Source organism: Mobula birostris, chromosome 21 (assembly GCF_030028105.1).
Source record: "Mobula birostris isolate sMobBir1 chromosome 21, sMobBir1.hap1, whole genome shotgun sequence".
NCBI lineage: Eukaryota > Metazoa > Chordata > Chondrichthyes > Myliobatiformes > Myliobatidae > Mobula > Mobula birostris.
In genome coordinates, this window is record NC_092390.1 from 12359495 (window position 1) to 12378007 (window position 18513).

Consider the following 18513-nt stretch of genomic DNA (forward strand, 5'->3'; position numbering starts at 1 on the left):
GCGATAAACCAGGCCAGGAGACCATCAGCTTGCTGTTTCCACGTTACAGTCTGCAGCGTCGCTTATTCCAGTACCCCTGACTTTCGACAGCAGCATACACTGGGGGTCTCGATGTTACAGTCTCCTGCGACACTCCAGCCGCTGACATTGACGAGGAATCGGGTTGTCCACGGGGCCACACCCGGCGGGGGCGCCACAGATCCTTCGAGTCGTACCTGGAGATCCTGAAACGCAGGCCAGGCAGCGAGAAGTTGGGCGAGGTGGAATAGACGACCAGTGGATGGGATGCAGGCTGGCTTGGCAGAGTGACGGTGGTGGGGGGGGGGGGGGTGTCTTAGTCTCAGCCTGAGGTGAGGTGAGTGCACATAGAGTGGGTGGAGATTGATGCTCAGACCTGAGGTGAGTGCAGATAGAGTGGGTGGAGATTTAGTCTCAGACCTGAGGTGAGTGCAATAGAGTGGGTGGAGATTGATGCTCAGACCTGAGGTGAGTGCAGATAGAGTGGGTGGAGATTGAGGTTCTTCCTGCCTCTCCGTACAAATCCCCTCCCTCCACTTCCCCCCACCCTGAATCTCTGTCTTTAGATTCTGCACTGGCCTGTTCGTCAAATATCTACCAATATCTTTATTGCAAATATAATGCTACAGTACTATATATCTATCTCTATCACAAAATAGTGACTTAACATAATTACAAAATAAACTAAATTAAACTCAAATATTCCCATGTCTGTCAGTGATGGAGTTAATTCCTCGTGGGGCCCAAAGGTCCAGGAATGCCCCAATGATAATCGTGGACAGCGAGTGTTCCCTCCAAATGGTTACCCAGGCACAGACATACCCCCTAAACATGGCCTGGCTGTCTGTCTGGGCAGAACCTTCCCCCACCCACTTTCTGTCCCATAGATGGGTGTTCTGGCCTTCCCGAGAAGCAAGTTCACAGGGACATCCTCATCCCTCCTTTCTGGATGACTGGGACTGTGTGTGATGGGACAGTGTAGAGGGAGCTTCACTCTGTATCTAACCCGTGCTGTTCCTGCCCTGGGAGTGTGTGACGGGACAGTGTAGAGGGAGATTCACTCTGTATCTAACCTGTGCTGTCCCTGTCCTGGGAGTGTGTGATGGGACAGTGTAGAGAGAGATTCACTCTGTATCTAACCCGTGCTGTCCGTGTTCTGGGAGTGTGTGATGGGACAGTGTGGAGGGAGATTCACTCTGTATCTAACTTACTCAGCTGGTACTATGTTATGGTGCCTCCTTATCACTTGTTGACAGAATTATGGCTTTGTTTTCCTTTGTATGGTGAATAGAGTAATTTCTTTGTGTGACGGAGGGCACCGGATGCCAGTGGGCATGGAGTAGTGTGTGGGGATTGCCGAGTTGGAGTCAGTCTGAGAAGGGATTGCAACACTAAGAACGAGTGGAAACCAAATAACGCTGCAGACGCTGGAATCGAAAACAAAGACAGAAACTGTGGGAGAACGTTGTTCGTCCAGTAGTGTGTGCAGAAAGTGAAACCAGGCACTGTTTGGGGTCAGGGACACTTTCTGCATCCTGAGGAAAGGAGAAGGGGGATTGAGTTTTCAGAGCAGAGCTGTGAGAGGGCCGTAGTGCCTAGAACGGAGAACAAAGCAGCACACTCACAGAACAGGGAAAGTACCCCTCAGCATCCGCTGCTCCAGACAAAACAACCTTTTTCTCCATCCTTCTCTTGTAGAACATGCCCTCTAATTCAAGCAGCTACTACTTCTGCATCCTTTCCAAAGCCTCAACATCCTTCCTATTATGAAACAGCCGGAACTAAATGCAATATTCCAGATGTGGCCTAACTAGGCTTCTACAAACCTAGAACATTGCAGCACACTACAGGCCCTTCGACCCATCATGTTATGCTGATCTGATAACCTACTTCGAAATCAGTGTAGCCCTTCCCTCCCACATAGACTACCAGTTTTCTACTGTCCATGTGCCTGCCTCTTAAATGTCCCTAGTTTTTCTGCCACTAACACCAACCCTCGCAGCATGTTTAACACATCTACCACTCCTTTTGATTTAAAAAAAAATACTTTAGACATCCACTGTGATACTTTCCTGCAGTCACCTTAAACCTATGCCCCCTGTAGTAGCCATTTCCGCCCTGGGAAAAAGTCTCTGTCTGTCCACTCAACGGCCTCTGTCAGGTCACCTCTCGTCCTCCTTTGCTTCAACAAGCCCGAACTAGCTTGACCTTTCGTCATAAGACATGCTCTCTCATCCAGGCAATACAGAACACTGTATGGAGATGAAGAGAGATCGGCTGATAGTTAGCACAAGTACTGACAGAACAAGAGTTGATTAGGTAATGAGTAAAGCATCCTGTGTGGTGTGGCAAAGCTGTGCTCAAGACAATTACTACTGTTCCTCGTACAAACTGCGGTGCTGCAGAGAACAAGTAGCAGCTTCATAAACAGATTTAAAAACCAGCTGACCCTACCGCTAACCACAGCCACCACTTACATTTGCCCACACGGCACCAGAATACGTGGATCCCGGAGCGGCCTCTACAGACATCTGAGGCCACACCATTAGACAATCCTTAAGAAACATCATGTTTGACTCGAGTGATTGCATTACGACCTTGATGTACTTACGCTTAGAAATTATCTTTATGGTGCCATGCAAAAACAAAGTTTTTCACTGACTCTCAGTACATGTGATAATGATAAACTAATAACCTTTACACTGTCCCATCACACACTCCCAGGGCAGGGACAGCACGGGTTAGATACAGAGTGAAGCTCCCTCTACACTGTCCCATCACACACTCCCAGGACACGGACAGCACGGGTTAGATACAGAATGAAGCTCCCTCTACACTGTCCCATCACACACTCCCAGGACAGGGACAGCACAGGTTAGATACAGAGTGAATCTCCCTCTACACTGTCCCATCACACACTCCCAGGACAGGGGAAGCACGAGTTAGATACAGAGTGAAGCTCCCTCTACACTGTCCCATCACACACTCCCAGGACAGGAACAGCTCCTGGGGCTGGCGAAAACAGCCATCTGTGGGTCTTGGAAATGGGTGGTGGGAGGATCTGCCTGGCAATGTTTAGGGGGTACATTCGTGCCCGGGTAAATACTGAGAAGGAACGTGGGTTGTCCATGGCGACCATAGAGGCATTCCGGGACCATTGGGCTCCGCGGGGGGTTATTGCCATCATTGACAGAGATGGAAACATTTTAGTTTAATGTGTATTGTCTGTTTGTAGTGAAGTAATTGTGTTAGTCACTGGTTTGTATATATAGCACTGAATTTGTAATAAAGTTATTTTGTGTATATATAAAGAAGGACAGGGACAGCATGGATTAGATACAGAGTGAAGCTCCCTCCTGCTATTGTGTGCTAGCTGTGTTGGTGCCAGATTGTGTGGTGGTACAGGCTGCTCCCAGCACATAGCTTGTGTTGGTTGTTAACATTTCACCATAACTTCAACGTACACGTGATAAATGACTCTGATTTCAGGCTCCTGTACCTACTCCCTGACGGTTGCAATGAGAAGAGAGTATGTTCTCCTAATTGTCATGACCGCTCAATCCAGATCTTTCAGTATCCAGTTGGTTTCAGTGAGTTCCCATCCACCCCCCCCACCCCAACCAATTCTTCTGAACTCCATCGAGTACAGACCCAGAGACATCAAACATTCCTCATATGTTAAGCCTTTCATTCCTGGATCTTCTTGTTAACCTCCTCTGGACCCTGTCCAGGACCAGCCTATCTTTCCTCGGATAGGGACCCACAGGAGTGCAGGCAGTGTGATTGAGGGAATGGTGATTTTTTTTTTGAAGTTCCATTCAACACAATGACATCTTTCGTTTTGAAGAACTGTAATACCAGTAGGAGTGTTGGTATAAGAACTGGAAAATCAAAGAGGGAGTTTCCCTTGCTGTCAAAACCAACAGGCAACCACTTTGTTCTCCCCATTGTGGAAGTGTCCAATAGGGTGAAAATAAAGAATAGGAAAGTTTAAAGGAGATTTACAAAGCAAGCTTTATTTTACGCAGAGTGCGGTAGGGAAGGAGGTAGAAGCAGATGGGCTGAATGGCCTCATTCTGCTCCTGTGTCTTGTGGCCTTTTGGAGTGTGGGTCAGATGCAGTGATGTCCGTAAGCCGATGCAACTGTCTCACTTCTGATACGCTGCAGCTTTGGATCAGCATGACAACCCCTTGGGGATCTTGGGTTGAGTTTAATTTTGATGTAATCCCAGACGGCAAGGTGATATTTAATTTATTAGCCCTCATAGGTATGTGAGTTCCAGTTACAACTGTGGATGTGAATTAACTGTATCACAACAACATTGAGTTGTACAGCGTCTGGAGTGGGACAGGTGCATCTTTAGACAATGTGGCCCCCAAGCCCTCAGGTGATGTTCAGGCAGAGGACTTGATGCTTTGCTTGGGAACAGAATTTGGCTTTAGGGTATGTTTTAAAGATAGGGGGAGTAGGTTAGTCCAAAGTTTCAGGGAGGTGTTTCTTTGAGCCTGGTGAAGAAACAACTAGATACAAGAAGAACCAAGAGCACAGGTTTTAAGTTAGGAACAGAATGGGGACATTCGGCCCATCAAGTTTATTCCACCAGTTGATCATGGCTCATTCATTATCCCTCTCAACCTCATTCTCCTGCTGTTTCTGTACCCTCTGACACCCGATTAATAAAGAACCTATCAACCTCTGCTTCAATATACCTAATGACTTGACCCCCACTGTCATCTGTAGCAATGAATTCCAGACATCCCACCTCTCCCGGAAGTTCCGGGAGTCTCCCGCAAATTAATAGTGGCTCCCTGATGCCCGCAAATTATATACAATGTCCCAGAAATTGATTTTTTTGAGAGCGAGCGTGAGAGAACCTGCGAGAGAGAGCGAGCGCAAGAGCAAGAAAGCAAGCGCGGGAGAGAGAGCGAGAAAGCAAGCGCGAGAGAGCGAGAAAGCAAGTGCGAGAGAGTGAGTGCGAGTGAGAGCGACCACGAGCGAGAGAGTGCCGATAGAGAGAGCGCGCGCGAGAAACAGCGAGAGAGTTCCAAAAAAAGTCAGAGTGGCAGAATGTTCCAAAAAAATATAAAACGTACATCACCCCAGACTACACTAAAGTGTACCCCTGCCTAATAGGGGTCAAAATAATGATGGTGTTTCTCGCTGCACTGTTTGCAACAGTGACTTTTCTATTGCCCGTGGTGGGTTAAAATGTAAAAGACATGTTGAGGTGAATTTAACAGGTGTCATTCATTCATTGGCATAGTTGACGTCATTTCAACTAGCTGGCTAGCTGCTAACGAGCTACTCTATTGCAGACATCCCACCTCTCCCGGAAGTCTCCCGCAAATTGATGATGCTACCTCCCTGAAATGAGTTTTTGCAGGGTGGGATGTCTGGAATTCCACAGATTCACTACCTTCTGGCTAAAGAAATTCCTCCTCAACTCCTAGACTCCCCACTATAGGAAGCACAGTCCCCACATCTACTCTATCTAGGCCTTTCAATATACACTATTTCCACCCCCCCACCCTCATTCTTCCAAACTCCAATGAGCAGGTCTAGAGCCATCAAACGCTGCTTACACAGAACCTTGTGAAAGTATTTGGCCCCCAACCCTTTGTTCACATTAATGAGTATTACAACTAGGAATCTTGATCAATTTAACAGAATTTTTGCTTGTGAATCGCACGCTTTTTTCATAGTAGAGCCCAAAAATCAGGGAAAATTGTAAAGCAGGAAAAACTAAAAATTCAAAAAGTGGAATATTAGCAATTCAAAAGTATTCATCTCCCTTTCCTCAATACTTAGCTGAACCACCTCTCACAGATAAGTCTCTATTGGCTTTGCACAACATGATGGAGCAAGATTTGCCCTTTCCTCGTAAAATTGCTCAAGCTCTGCCAGGTTAGTTGGTGAGCGGCAGTGGACAGCAATCTTAAGGTCTTGCCAAAGATCAATATAATTCATTTGACGCCACTCCATGGTTGCTCTGGCAGTGAGATAGTCCTAATTGGCTGCTGCACAATGTTAGATTTACACCACACATAACGCTTAATGTTGAGGCCAAAAAGTTCCACTTTAGTCTCATCCAAGCACAAGGCCTTCTTCCACATCTTTACAATATCTCTTAACTGACATTTTGCAAAGTCTTTATGGGCAACTATATGCTTTTTTTGTGCCAGGGCTTCTTCCTTGGCACTCTTCCATAAATACCCTTTTTGTACAAGGCTTTAGATATTGTGGAGCCATGAACTTCATCTCCAGTTGCAGCCACTGATTTCTGCAGCTCACTCAGAGTGATTTCTGGCATCACAGTAGCCTCTCTTACAAGTACCATTCTTCTCCAGTAATCAAGCTTGGGGGGGTAGCCTGACCTAGGCAGTGTGGCTGTAGTTTCATATTTTTCATGGTGGACTGCACTGAGTTCCGGGGTATATTCAGTGCCTTTGAGATGGTCTTGTGCCTTTCCGTAGACTTATGCTTCTTTATCATCATTTCCCTGATTTGTCTTGAATGTTCTTTTGTCTTCATTTTGGTTTGGACTGTTGAAAATTTACCATACTGTTGGACCTCGTAGAAAGAGGGGGTATTCACTGAATACATGAATTCTTTGAAAACTGGTGATTCTCCATTTTTCTGCATCAACAAATTGGATGAGTTGGTAAGGTAATTTCACCTGAGGAAAGTTAGCATAATAATTTCAACTGGGATGAATACTTTCTCAGCTTCACAATTTTGGTTTTTAATTTTTAGTAAATTCTTGACAGGTTTTTTTGAATTTTGCTTTTGATTTGATAAAATCCTACTTTGACATACTTTAAATTTAGAAAATGAGACAGTTACATGTGAAAATAGTTGTGGGGGCTGAATATGTTTTCAAGGCTCTATATGTTAACCCTCAAGGTAAATTAGGAGATCAAGTATTCATTTTTTTTAGTGTATGGAGGTCTGTTCAGGAGTCAGGTGGAAGCTGGCTTGAGTCTTGGCAGTACGTACTTTCAAGCATTTGTATTTTCTGCCTGAGGCAAGTAGGTGGAAATGACCGGTGTGGGTGGGCTCTTTGATTATGTTGACTGTTTTCCCAAAGTAGTGGTAAATGTGGATGGAAGGTGGTTTGCATATTGGACTGAGCAACTTACATCCCCCAATGAATTTACCAGCCAGCACTTCGTTGGGATGTGGGAGGGAAATAGAGCACCCAGGCAATACGCCACAGTCACAGGGAAAGTGTGCAAGCTCGAGACAGATCGTGCCATGCCAGCTGGGGCTGTGACTAACTGAGAAGAGCTGTTGCTGCATTGTCACTGTTCTCCTTTTCCCAATGATGCAGCTGCTGTGGCTCAGTGCATAGCTCCCTTGCCTCTGGGTCCAAAGTCTGTGTGTTCGAGCCCCACTCCAGCACAAAAACCCAGGAGCTGGGAGGGAAGGGAGTAGGGCTGATGTACCGTGCAGAGTTTGTGCAGGCGGGTCCCACCAGGTAATAGCTGGGAGGCAGGGTGTGCATGCGAGGAGGCTGCTGCCTGCTCCGGCGTGCCCAAGCTAAGCTGAGAGATGTGGCGGGAGATCTGCTCCACATCCCCACTGGGACAGTAAGTTGCCTTCCGCCCCCTGACAGCAGGTTCTCCCAGCTCTAGAAGACCACTTGGCTTGTTCATAGAACAAGAACATAGAACAATACAGCACATAAACAGGCCCTTCAGCCCACAATGTCTTGCTGAACCAAATAAATCAAATGGCCAACTAAACTAATCCCTTCTGTTTACACAACTTCACATCCCTTCATTTTCCTCACATCTGTATGCCTTTTTAAATGTTTCTTAAAAGTACTTAATGTATCGGTCTCTACCACCACGCCATGAAGAGCATTCCAGACACCCACCACTCTGTGCAAATAAAACAAAATTTACCCTTCACATCCTCCTCGAACTTGCCCCTCTCATCTTCAATGTATGCTCTCTGGCATTGGACATTTCAACCCTGGGAAACAGATACTCCCTGTCTACTCAATCTGTGCCTCTCATAATCTTATAAACCTCTATCAGATCTCCCCTCAGCTTCTGCAGCTCCAGAGAAACCAACCCAAGTTTGTCCAGCCTCTCGTGATAGCACATGTCCTTTAATCCAACCAGCATCCTAGTAAACCTCTTCTGCACCATCTCCAAAGCCTTGATGCCCTTCCTATAATGGCAAGACCGGAACTGTACGCAATATTTGGCCTAACCAGAGTTTTATAAAGCTGCAACATAACCTCCTGACTTTTGAACTCAATGCCTCAACTAATAAAAGCAAGCATTCCATAAGCCTTCTTAACCACCTTCTCGATCTGTGAAGCCACTTTCAGGGAGCTATGAACTTGGACCCCCAAGATCCCTTTGCTCATCAACACTGTTACTGTCTTCATGTATTTACCCTACCAAGGTGCATCACTTCACATTTATCTGGGTTAAACTCCATCTGCCATTTCTCTGCCCATATTTACAACTGATCTATATCACACTGTATTCTTTACCAGTCTCCAACACTATCCACTGCTCCACCAATCTTGGTATTATCTGCAAACTTACTAACTCACCCACCTACATTTTTATCCAGGTCACTTATATACATACAAACAGCAGACGTCCCAGCACAGATCCCTGCGGAACAACACTAATCACAGACTTCCAGCAAGAGTAAGTCCCGTCAACCTTTACCCTCTGTGTTCTCTGGGCAAGCCAGTTCTGGATCCAATTGGCCAGTTCACCGTTAATCCCATGATTGAAGCCATGCATTTTAATCTTCTGGATGAGCCTCCCATGAGGGACCTTGTCAAACGCTTTACTAATATCCATGTAGATAAAAGCCACAGCTCTACCTTCATTAATCACTCACATCACCTCGTTAAAAAACTCAATCAATTTTGTAAGATACAACTTGCCTGCATAAAGCCTTGCTGGCTCTCCCTAATTAGGCCATGGTTTTCTATAAAATGCTTATAAAACCTATCCCTAAGAACTCGCTGCAGTAAATTTCCTTACCACTGACATGAGATTCACCATCTATAGTTTCCAGGATTATCCCTGGTTCCCTCTTATGATTACCCTGCTCCTGGGAAACGCTGTCTCATTCTGCCCTGCAGAGCTGATGTACGGTTAGAATGACAACAAAGTTTTTTGAATCTTTGAAATCTTTGAATCTTTTTGAATAATGGAACAACACTTCACCTGTGGCCAGGACACAAAGATAATGGTCAAGGCCCCAGCCCCCAGTCTCTTCACTTGCCTCTGTCAATAACCTGAGGACTTGGCCACCTTAATGCTCTTTAAAAGACCCAACACTAGACCATAAGACATAGGAATAGAATTAGGTCATTTGGCCCATCGAGTCTGCTCCACCATTCAATCAGCCCCTCTCCCCAGCTTTCTCCCCGTAACCTTTGATGCCGTGTCCAATCAAGAACCTATCAAGCTCTGCCTTAAATACACATAACGACTTGGCCTCCACAGCTGCTTGTGGTAATTCCACAAATTCATTACTTCCTCCGTTACTGTGAAATACCACAGTATTTTAATACACTTGGCACTGATCTCCCTATCCTTGACATCGTCCTTCTCCTTGGTAAACACTGATGTAAAGTACCCATTAAAGGTCTCATTCACGTCCAAGCAAGTGTTCCCATCTCCCCCCACCACCCTCTTTTATCGTTGATTGGTCCCACCTTCTCCCTAGTTATCCTCTTGCTCCTGGTGTATGTATAGAGCAGGTAGAGATGATAGATAAGATTCACTTGTCACATATGAAATGTATCATTTTACATCAATGACCACACAGTCTGAGGATGTGCCGGGGGCAGCCTGCAAGTGTTGCCATGCTTCTGGCGTCGACATAGCATGTCCACAACTTGCTAACCCTAACCTGTATGGCTTTGGACTGTGGGAGGAAACCAGAGCACCCTGAGGAAACCCACGTGGTCGCTGGGAAAACGTACTAACTCCTTCCAGATAAAATTGAAGCTCAGCCTCAGTGATCGCTGATAGATCTAACCACTATATTGCCATTCCACACCCTCTATCTACACTCTTCATCATCTTGTATACCTCTATCAAATCTCCTCTCTCTCTTCTACTCCAGGTATTAAAGTGCTAACCTATTGACCTTTACTTATAACTCGGGCCCTCAAGTCCTGGCAACATCTTTCATTCTTGTTAATAGTGCACAGTGCATTCTCAACAATGGTAATGTGATGACGGCCACATTCTCTGCGTTGGTAGAGGTGATTGAGGCCTGGCACACGTTAGCCAGAGCTTGGACCTGAAACCCCCTGTTCTGTGGATTGGAAGGTAATCTAACACAATGCATTCCGATGCTTGGCTACTGCGGCTCCCACCGGGTCTCTTCCAGTGAATGCACTACCCTAACGCCAGCTGAGCCGCACAAAAAGAACTGGTATTTCTAGCGCACCTTTGACGTGATGTCATTCTTCCTGGGAGGTGTTGTAACGTAGAACAGTACAGCACAGGAACTTGCCCTTTGGCCCATCTAAACCCTTTTGACTGAACAATGACCTTATCCTTCCATTTTCCTCACATTAAAAGTCTCTAATGTATCCAACTTGTCCAGCACCCCAAACAGTGCATTCCAGGCACCCACTCTCTGTGTGTAAGATAAACAAACCTGCCGCTCGCATTTCCTTTAAAATTAACCGCTCTCACCTTAAATGCATACTCACAATTAATTTAAGACCATAAGACATAGCTGAATGAGGCCATTCAGCCCATTGAGTCTGTTCTGCCATTCCATTATGGCTGATTTATTATCCCTCTCAACACCATTCTCATATCTTCTCCCCATAGCCTGCAATACCCTGACTAATCAGGAACCTATCAACCCTCACTTTAAATATACCCATTGACATGGTCTCCACAGCAATGAATTCTCAGATTCAACTCGTCTCTGTTCTAAATGGACATCCCTCTATTTTGAGGCTGTGCCCTCTAGTCCAAGACTCCCCTACTGGAGGAAGCATCCTCTCCACATCCACTCTCTCTAGGCCTTTCCATATTCAATAAGTTTCAGTAAGATCCTCCCTCATCCTTCTAAACTCCAGCAAGTACAGGCCCAGAGTCATCAAATGCTCTTCATACGTGAACATTATCATTCCTGGGGATCATTCTCGTGAACCATTCTCCTGGACCACTTCCAATGCCAGCACATCCTTTCTTAGACAACGGGCCCAAAACTGCTCAATACTCCAAGTATGGTCTAACCAATACCTTCTAAAGGCTCAGCTTTACATCCTTGCTTTTATATTCTAGTTGTCTGGTAATGATTGCTGAGATTGCATTTGCCTTCCCTAACACTGTCTCAAACTGCAAATTAACCTTTAAGGAATTCTGCATTAGAACTCCCAAGTCCCTTGCACCTCTGATTTTTGAATTTTCTCCCCATTTAGAAAATAGACCATGTCTTTATTCCTGCTACCAAAGTACATGGCTGTACACTTCCCTACACTATATTCCATCTGCCACTTCTTTGCCCATTCTTGCAACCTGTTTAAGTCTTTTTGCAGACTCCCTGCTTCCTGAACATGATCTGCCCCTCCACCTATCTTTGCATTGTCCACAAACTTGGCCACAAAGCAATCAATTCCATCATCCAAATCATTGACATATAATGTGAAGAGAATACCAGCCTTTGTGGAACATGAGTAGTCACCAGCAGCCAATCAGAAAAGGCTTTCTTTATTCCCACTCCTTGCATTCTGCCAGTCAGCCAATCTTATATCCATGCCAGTATCTTTCCTGTAATATCTTCCCTTGTTAAGCGGCCTCGTATGAGGCACCTTGTCAAAGGCCTTGAGAAAATCCACGTAAACAACATCCTCTCATTCTTTGTCTATCCTGCTTGTTATTTCTTCAAAGAATTCCAGCAGAGTTAACAGGCAAGATTTCCCTTAAGGAAACCTTGCTGACATTAGCCTGTTTATCATGTGTCTCCAACTCCAAGTATCCTGAAACCTCTCAATGGACTCTCAACATCTTCCCAACCACTGAGGTCAGACTAACTGGCTTGTAATTTCTTTACTTCTGCCTTACTCCCTTTTTAAAGAGTGGAGTGACATTTACAATTTTCCAGTCCTCTAGAATCCTGCCAGAATAATTCCAGTTATTCTTGAAAGATCAGTACTAATACTTCCACAATCTCTTCAGCCACCTCCTTCAGAGCTCTGGTGTGTAGTCCATCTGGTCCAGGTGACATATCCACCTTCAGACCTTACAGTCTCCTAAGAACCTTCTCCTTAGTAATAGCAACTACAGTCACTTCTGCCCCCTGACACACTCAAATTTCTGGCAATCTGTTAGTGTCTTCCAAAATGAAGACTGATGCAAAATGCATATTAGGTTAGTTAGCCATTTCTTTGTCTCCCCCCCCCCCCTTACTACTTCTCCACTGTCATTTTTCAGTGGTTCAATTTCCATTCTTCCCTCTCTTTTAATAGTAATAGTATCTGAAAAAATAACTTCTGGTATCCTCTGATATTATTGGCTAGCTTACCTTCATACTTCATTTTTTTCTTTTCTCATGGTTTTTTTAGTTGCCTCCAGTTGGTTTGTAAAAGCTTCCCATCCCCTAACTTCTCACTAATTTTTGTTAGATTCCCTCTCTTTTGCTTTAATGCTGTCTCTGACTTCTCTTGTCACCCACAGTTGGGTCATCCTCCCTCTAGAATACTTCTTCTTTTTTGAGATGTATCTATTCTGATCCTTTTAAACTGCCCTCGGAATCTCCAGCCATTGCTGCTCTGCCAACATCCTTGCTCAAGTCCCCTTTTAATCAACTTTGGCCAGCTCCCCTCTTGTGCCTCTGTAATTCCCTTTACTCCACTGTAATACCAATACGCCTGATTTTAGCTTCTCCTCCTTCTAAGGATTTGATTTCATATTTTACCAACAGAGCCACCCCACCCCCTCTGCCCACCTGCCTGTCCTTTTGATACAAGGTGTATCCTTGGATGTTAAGCTCCCAACTATGATCTGCTTTCAGCCATGACTCAGTGATGCCCACAACGTCATTCCTGCCGATCTCTAACTCCATTACAAGATCATTTATCTTGTTCCGTATACTGTGTGCATCCAAATATAACACCTTCAGTCCTGTAGTCATCAATCTTACTGACTTTGGCCACCTGTTATACTGTAACTCGTCCCACTGACTGCCCTGTCATCTGCCTGTTCTCCCTCACAGTCTTATCTACGTGTAAACCAACTACCTCGCCCTCAGCTTGATCACCCCGGTTCCCATCCCCCTGCCAAGTGAGTTTAAGCTATCCCCCACAGTTCTAGCAAACCTGCCTGCAAGGATATGGGTCCCACTGCGTTCAGGTGTAACCCATCCTTTTGAACAGATCATACATTTCCAGAAGAGATCTCAGTGAAACCCTGTCCCCACACTAAATCCTCAGTCACATATTCATCTGCCAAATACTCCTATTCTTACTCTCACTAGTGTGTGGCACAGGCAGCAAGCCAGAGACTGATTGATTGGTGTATTTATTAAGATACAGTACAGCAAGCCGGAGACTGATTGATTGTGTATTTATTAAGATACAGTACAGCAAGCCGGAGACTGATTGGTGTATTTATTAAGATACAGTACAGCAAGCCGGAGACTGATTGATTGTGTATTTATTAAGATACAGTAGAGTTGGCCCTTCAAGCTATGCTGCCCAGTAACCCCTGATTTAACCTTATCCTAATCATGGGACAATTTATAATGACAATTAGCCTACCAACCAGTACATCTTTTGATTGTGGCAGGAATCCAGAGCACTCAGAAGAAACCTACACCGTCACGGGGAGAACGTACAAACTCCTTACAGGCAGCGGTGGGAATTGAACCTGGGTTGCTGGTACCGTAAGGCGTTGTGTTAAGCACTACGCTATCATGCTGCCCTGGATTACTATGCTGGAGGTCCTGCTCTACAGATTTCGACTTAATTCCTTATATTCTGTCTTTAGGATCTTGTCCCACCTATGTCGTGGTACCACTATGTACTAAGACTTCTGGTTATTATTAGACACTTCAATCCTGAAATAAAGATACTGCTGGTATACTCTATCTATGCATCTCATAATCTATAAACCTCTATCAGATCTTCCTTCAGCCTCTGCAGCTCCAGAGGAACCAGCCCTAGCTTGTCCAAGATCTCACTGGCACAGGCCAGCCTGAAACCCTGTTTAAAGGTTCACATTATTCCACCGCAGAACGTGTTCAAACCAGCTCCATCCTTACACTCGGGATATCTGTGGGGGCGAGATGCCCCTGTGGTTGGGGAGGCTGGAATGTGACGGGAGGGTGTTGGAATGTGACCTGAATATGGGAGAGTTGGCAACTAACTGTCAGTGTTTAAATAGTGGGTTTTCACATCAGCATAGCTCGTTGGACTTTTATCGACTCTGACCCCAACTCTGCCCCACACTGGTCTGATGGGACGTGTTCATAATGGAGGTGCGGATCATAAACGCAAGAGATTCTGCAGATGCTAGAAATCTTGAGCAGCAGGCACAAGACACAGGAGGAAGCACGCTGGAGAGGAGGCAGCATCCCGAGATATTCTTCTGCCTCTGTTACTGGTAGTCAGGAATGGCATCTAACTGAGGGGCTGAGCAGGTCAGGCAGCACCTATGGAGAGGAACAAACTTGCGACGCTTTGGGCCAAGACCCTTCATCAGCACTGGGAAGGAAGGGGGAAGGAGCCAGAGTAAGAAGGTGAGGGGGGTGGGGGAAGGACGGGGCACAAGCTGCCAGGTGATAGGTGAGGCCAGGTGAGGGGGAAGGTGGGTGGGTGAGGGAGGGAGGGGAGTGGAGTCTGGGTGAACACGTGTCAAAGAGTCAGAGGGCAACAGATCACAGGGAGCAGTGAACTCCCATCAAAGAGAATATTTGAACCTCTTGGGCATAGACATACCTGTCCAGTGGATGTGTTTTCCTCTCTCCACTTCTTGCACCGGGTATGCCTGAGTTGGACGCATTCCTGACGCCAGTAACAATAGCAGGAAGTGTGTCTCGGGATGCTGCCTCCTCTCCCGGTGTGTTTTCTCTGTGCCTGAATTCCAGGATCTTTATGTAACTTCATGTAGGAGGCAGTTTTTAGAAGAGGGGATGGTTGTTACTAGAAATTTTTTTTCCTGCATTTGACATTCAGCCTTCCTCTCTCCAGTTTCAATATTCCTCCCACACTCCACTTCATTTAATGCTCATCTGTTTTGTATCTTGGAGAAATCCCAGGTTTTATTTTGTTGTTATTTTATTTTTTATTTGGAGACACTGCACGGTACCAGGCCCTTCTGGCCTAACGAGCCTGCATTGCCCAATTACATGCATGTTATTGTTCCTTCGGGCCTTGTGGCACATCGGGTGGCATTTTTGCTGTCTCCGTACCATTTGTCTGATTTTTTTTTACAAGGCCGAGTTGCTATCTCGATGCTCAATCTGGATGGAAAGCATACAAGGAGTAGGCGGGATGCGAACTCGGAACCATTCACCTCAAAGTCCGGTGCTGATGCCACTACACCACCGGCCTGCTAATTACATCTATATGACCAATTAAACCCATTAACCTACTAACCTGTACGCCTTTGGACTGTGGGAGGAGATGGGAACACCCTGAGGAAACCCATGTGGTCACAGGGAGAACTTATAAACTTCTTACAGACCGTGGGGGAATAGAACCCAGGTCACTAGAGCTGCAATAGCTTTGCACGAACAGCTGCACCATCGTGTTATCCCTGTGCTTTGACTTCTATGTTAACAATATTCCCCTGCCTTGCACCTTGGACCTCTGTGTACTGGGGTCGTCTTGGTCCTTTACACACTGGTCTGTTACCTCACTCACACCACCTTCGCCACCCTCAGAACAGCTCCTTTCTCCCTGGTGCTTCACAAAATCTTCTTGGATGCTAATGGCCCCCTCCTGCGGGGTGTCTAGCCACCCTCCTCACCAGGCAAGCCTGGTGGGGGAGCCAGTTTAGTCGCCGACCACCTGACCGTGCGACAGGTAGTACTGGGTTACATGGTACCAGCAGCACTCAGGCGACTGACCTGTCAAAGGGCGGATGAACCCTCTCGTAGGGTCAGTGGCCATCTAGCAGACACATCCTGCAGAAAGGGCATCCCTTGCATCGAAGCTTGGTCTGGCCATTCACTGCAACAGAACTCCCCCCCCCCCCCCCCCCCCCCCCCAGCCGTCTTGGACCCCACCGTGCAGCTGGATCCAGGAGGGGATGTCGAGAGGGTGGGTCTGGACCTGTGCAACCCCCTACTCACCTAAAATCCACTCACGCACACGCTGTTCCTTTCTGAGGAGTGGGGTACCACCCCACTAACTGACTGAAAGGAACCATCATCATCCTATGGGATGGATAGCCAGAGAGAGAGAGAGAGAATGGCCCCCACTCCCTCCCCAGTCTCTCTCAGCTACATAGGCTCTCACTGTGAAGCTGGGTATGGAAGCAAAGTAGACCAGCAGCCAGAGATACTGACCCTTGAGTGAGAGGTTGTGAGTTCAAATCCCACCACCTGCTAATGGGAAATATACATTTGGGGTATTCAGTAAATCCAGAATTTAAACGACACTCACAAAATGCTGGAGGAACTCTCAGCAGGCCAGGCAGCATCTATGGAAAAGAGTAAACTGTTAACGTTTTGGGCCAAGTCCCTTCATTAGGACTGAGAAAAAGAGATGAAAATTCAGAGTAAGAAGGTTGGGGGAGGGGTGGAAGAAGTACAAGGTGGTAGGTGATAGGTGAAACTGGGAGGGGGATGAAGTGAAGTAAAGAGTTGGAAAGTTAATTTGTTGAAAGAGATAAAGGGCTGGAGAAAGGGGGATCTGATAGGAGAGGACAGGAGGCCATGGAAGAAAGGGAAGGGGGAGGAGCACCAGAGGAAGGTGATGGGCAGGAAAGGAGATGAGGTGAGAGAGGGGAATGGTGAAGGAGAAGGGGGTGGGACAATTTTGAGAAATTGATGTTTATACCATCAGGTTGGAGGCTACCCAGATGGAATATAAGGTGTTGAACTAGAACTTAAACAAACTGATTTCAGTAATAGTGATTAACATTGAACAGTATGGCACAGGAACAACCTCTTAGCCCACAATGTGCCACCTATGATGCCAACTAAAACTAAACCTAATTTGGTGAGGTCCATAATACCTTCTTGAGGCATCGCCATTTGCAGACGCCCTCAATGGTGGTGAAGGCAGTACAAATCTCTGCAGCTTTTACCAATCCTGGACATTGGCTCCACCATATCAAACTGTGATGCAAGCAGAATGCTGTCCGTGGTACATTTGTAGAAAATTGCTAGAATCTTTGGTGATGTATTGAGTCTCCTCAAATTTCTAATGAAGTATAACCACTGGTGTGTCTTTGTGTTGGGCCCAGAATGGGTCCTCTGAGATGCTGTCACCCAGGAATGTGAAACTGCTCACCCTTTCCTCTGCTGATCCCTTAACAAGGACTGGTACGTGTTCTCCTGAAATCCCCTTCATAAAGTCCAAGCATGAAGACAAACATGCCATTAAAACCCAATGACTTCATGAAAGTTCCTCAAGGGAGGAAATCTCTTGTCCACCCCACAGGTGACACCACACACTGGCAATCTGGCTGACTTTAGAGTCAGAACCAGGTTTAATAATCACTCACATATGTTGTGAATTCTGTTGTTGTGCAGCAGCAGTATATTGCTATACATAATAAAGAACTATAAACAATGGTAAGAAATACACTCTCATTATTAGGTACACCTGTACACCTAGTTAATGCAAATATCTAATCGGCCAATCAGGTAGCAGCAACTCAAAGTCCAAAAGCATGCAGACACGGTCAAGAGGTTCAGTTGTTGTACAGAACATACATCAGAATGTGATCTGAGTGATTTTGACTGTGATTCATAGTTGGTGCCAGACAGGGTGGTTTGAGTATCTCAGAAATTGCTGATCTCCTGGGATTTTCATGCACAACAGTCTAGGATTAAAAGAGAATGGTGCGGGGAAAAAAAACAGAAAACATCCAGTGAGTGGCAGTTCTGTGGGCAAAAAAAAAGCCTTGTTAATGAGAGAGGTCAGACGGGTTCAAGCTGACAGGTGGAGATGCATTCTCTACCAAAGGAGGTATAAGGCATGCCTTCCCTCCACTAGCCTGCAGGTCGCCCTTGGGCAAGGTGTAGCACCTGCTTAGCCCCCTGTTCAGGGTCATGTGAAACCATGGGAGGCGGTGGATGGTCACCTGAGCAGCTGGTGCATATCACAAGTCCTGGTTAATGCGACCACTTATGGCAGGCAGGTAAGAGTATTGATAATGCCTGGGGTCAGCCAAAATGTAAAGACACTGCCCAGAAGAAGGCAATGGCAAAGCACTTCTGTTGAAAAGCTTACCAAGAACGATCGTGGAAAGACCATGACTGCCCACATCCTATGACACAGCACATAATGATGACGATGCATGTTGTGAAAT

General features: G+C 46.0%; 1 protein-coding gene across 1 annotated transcript in view; it reads left to right on the forward strand.

Annotated features, from left to right (window-relative positions):
• Positions 1-18513, forward strand: part of dnmbp (dynamin binding protein) — a 135628-nt gene that overhangs the window by 15024 nt on the left and 102091 nt on the right. The window lies entirely within an intron of this gene.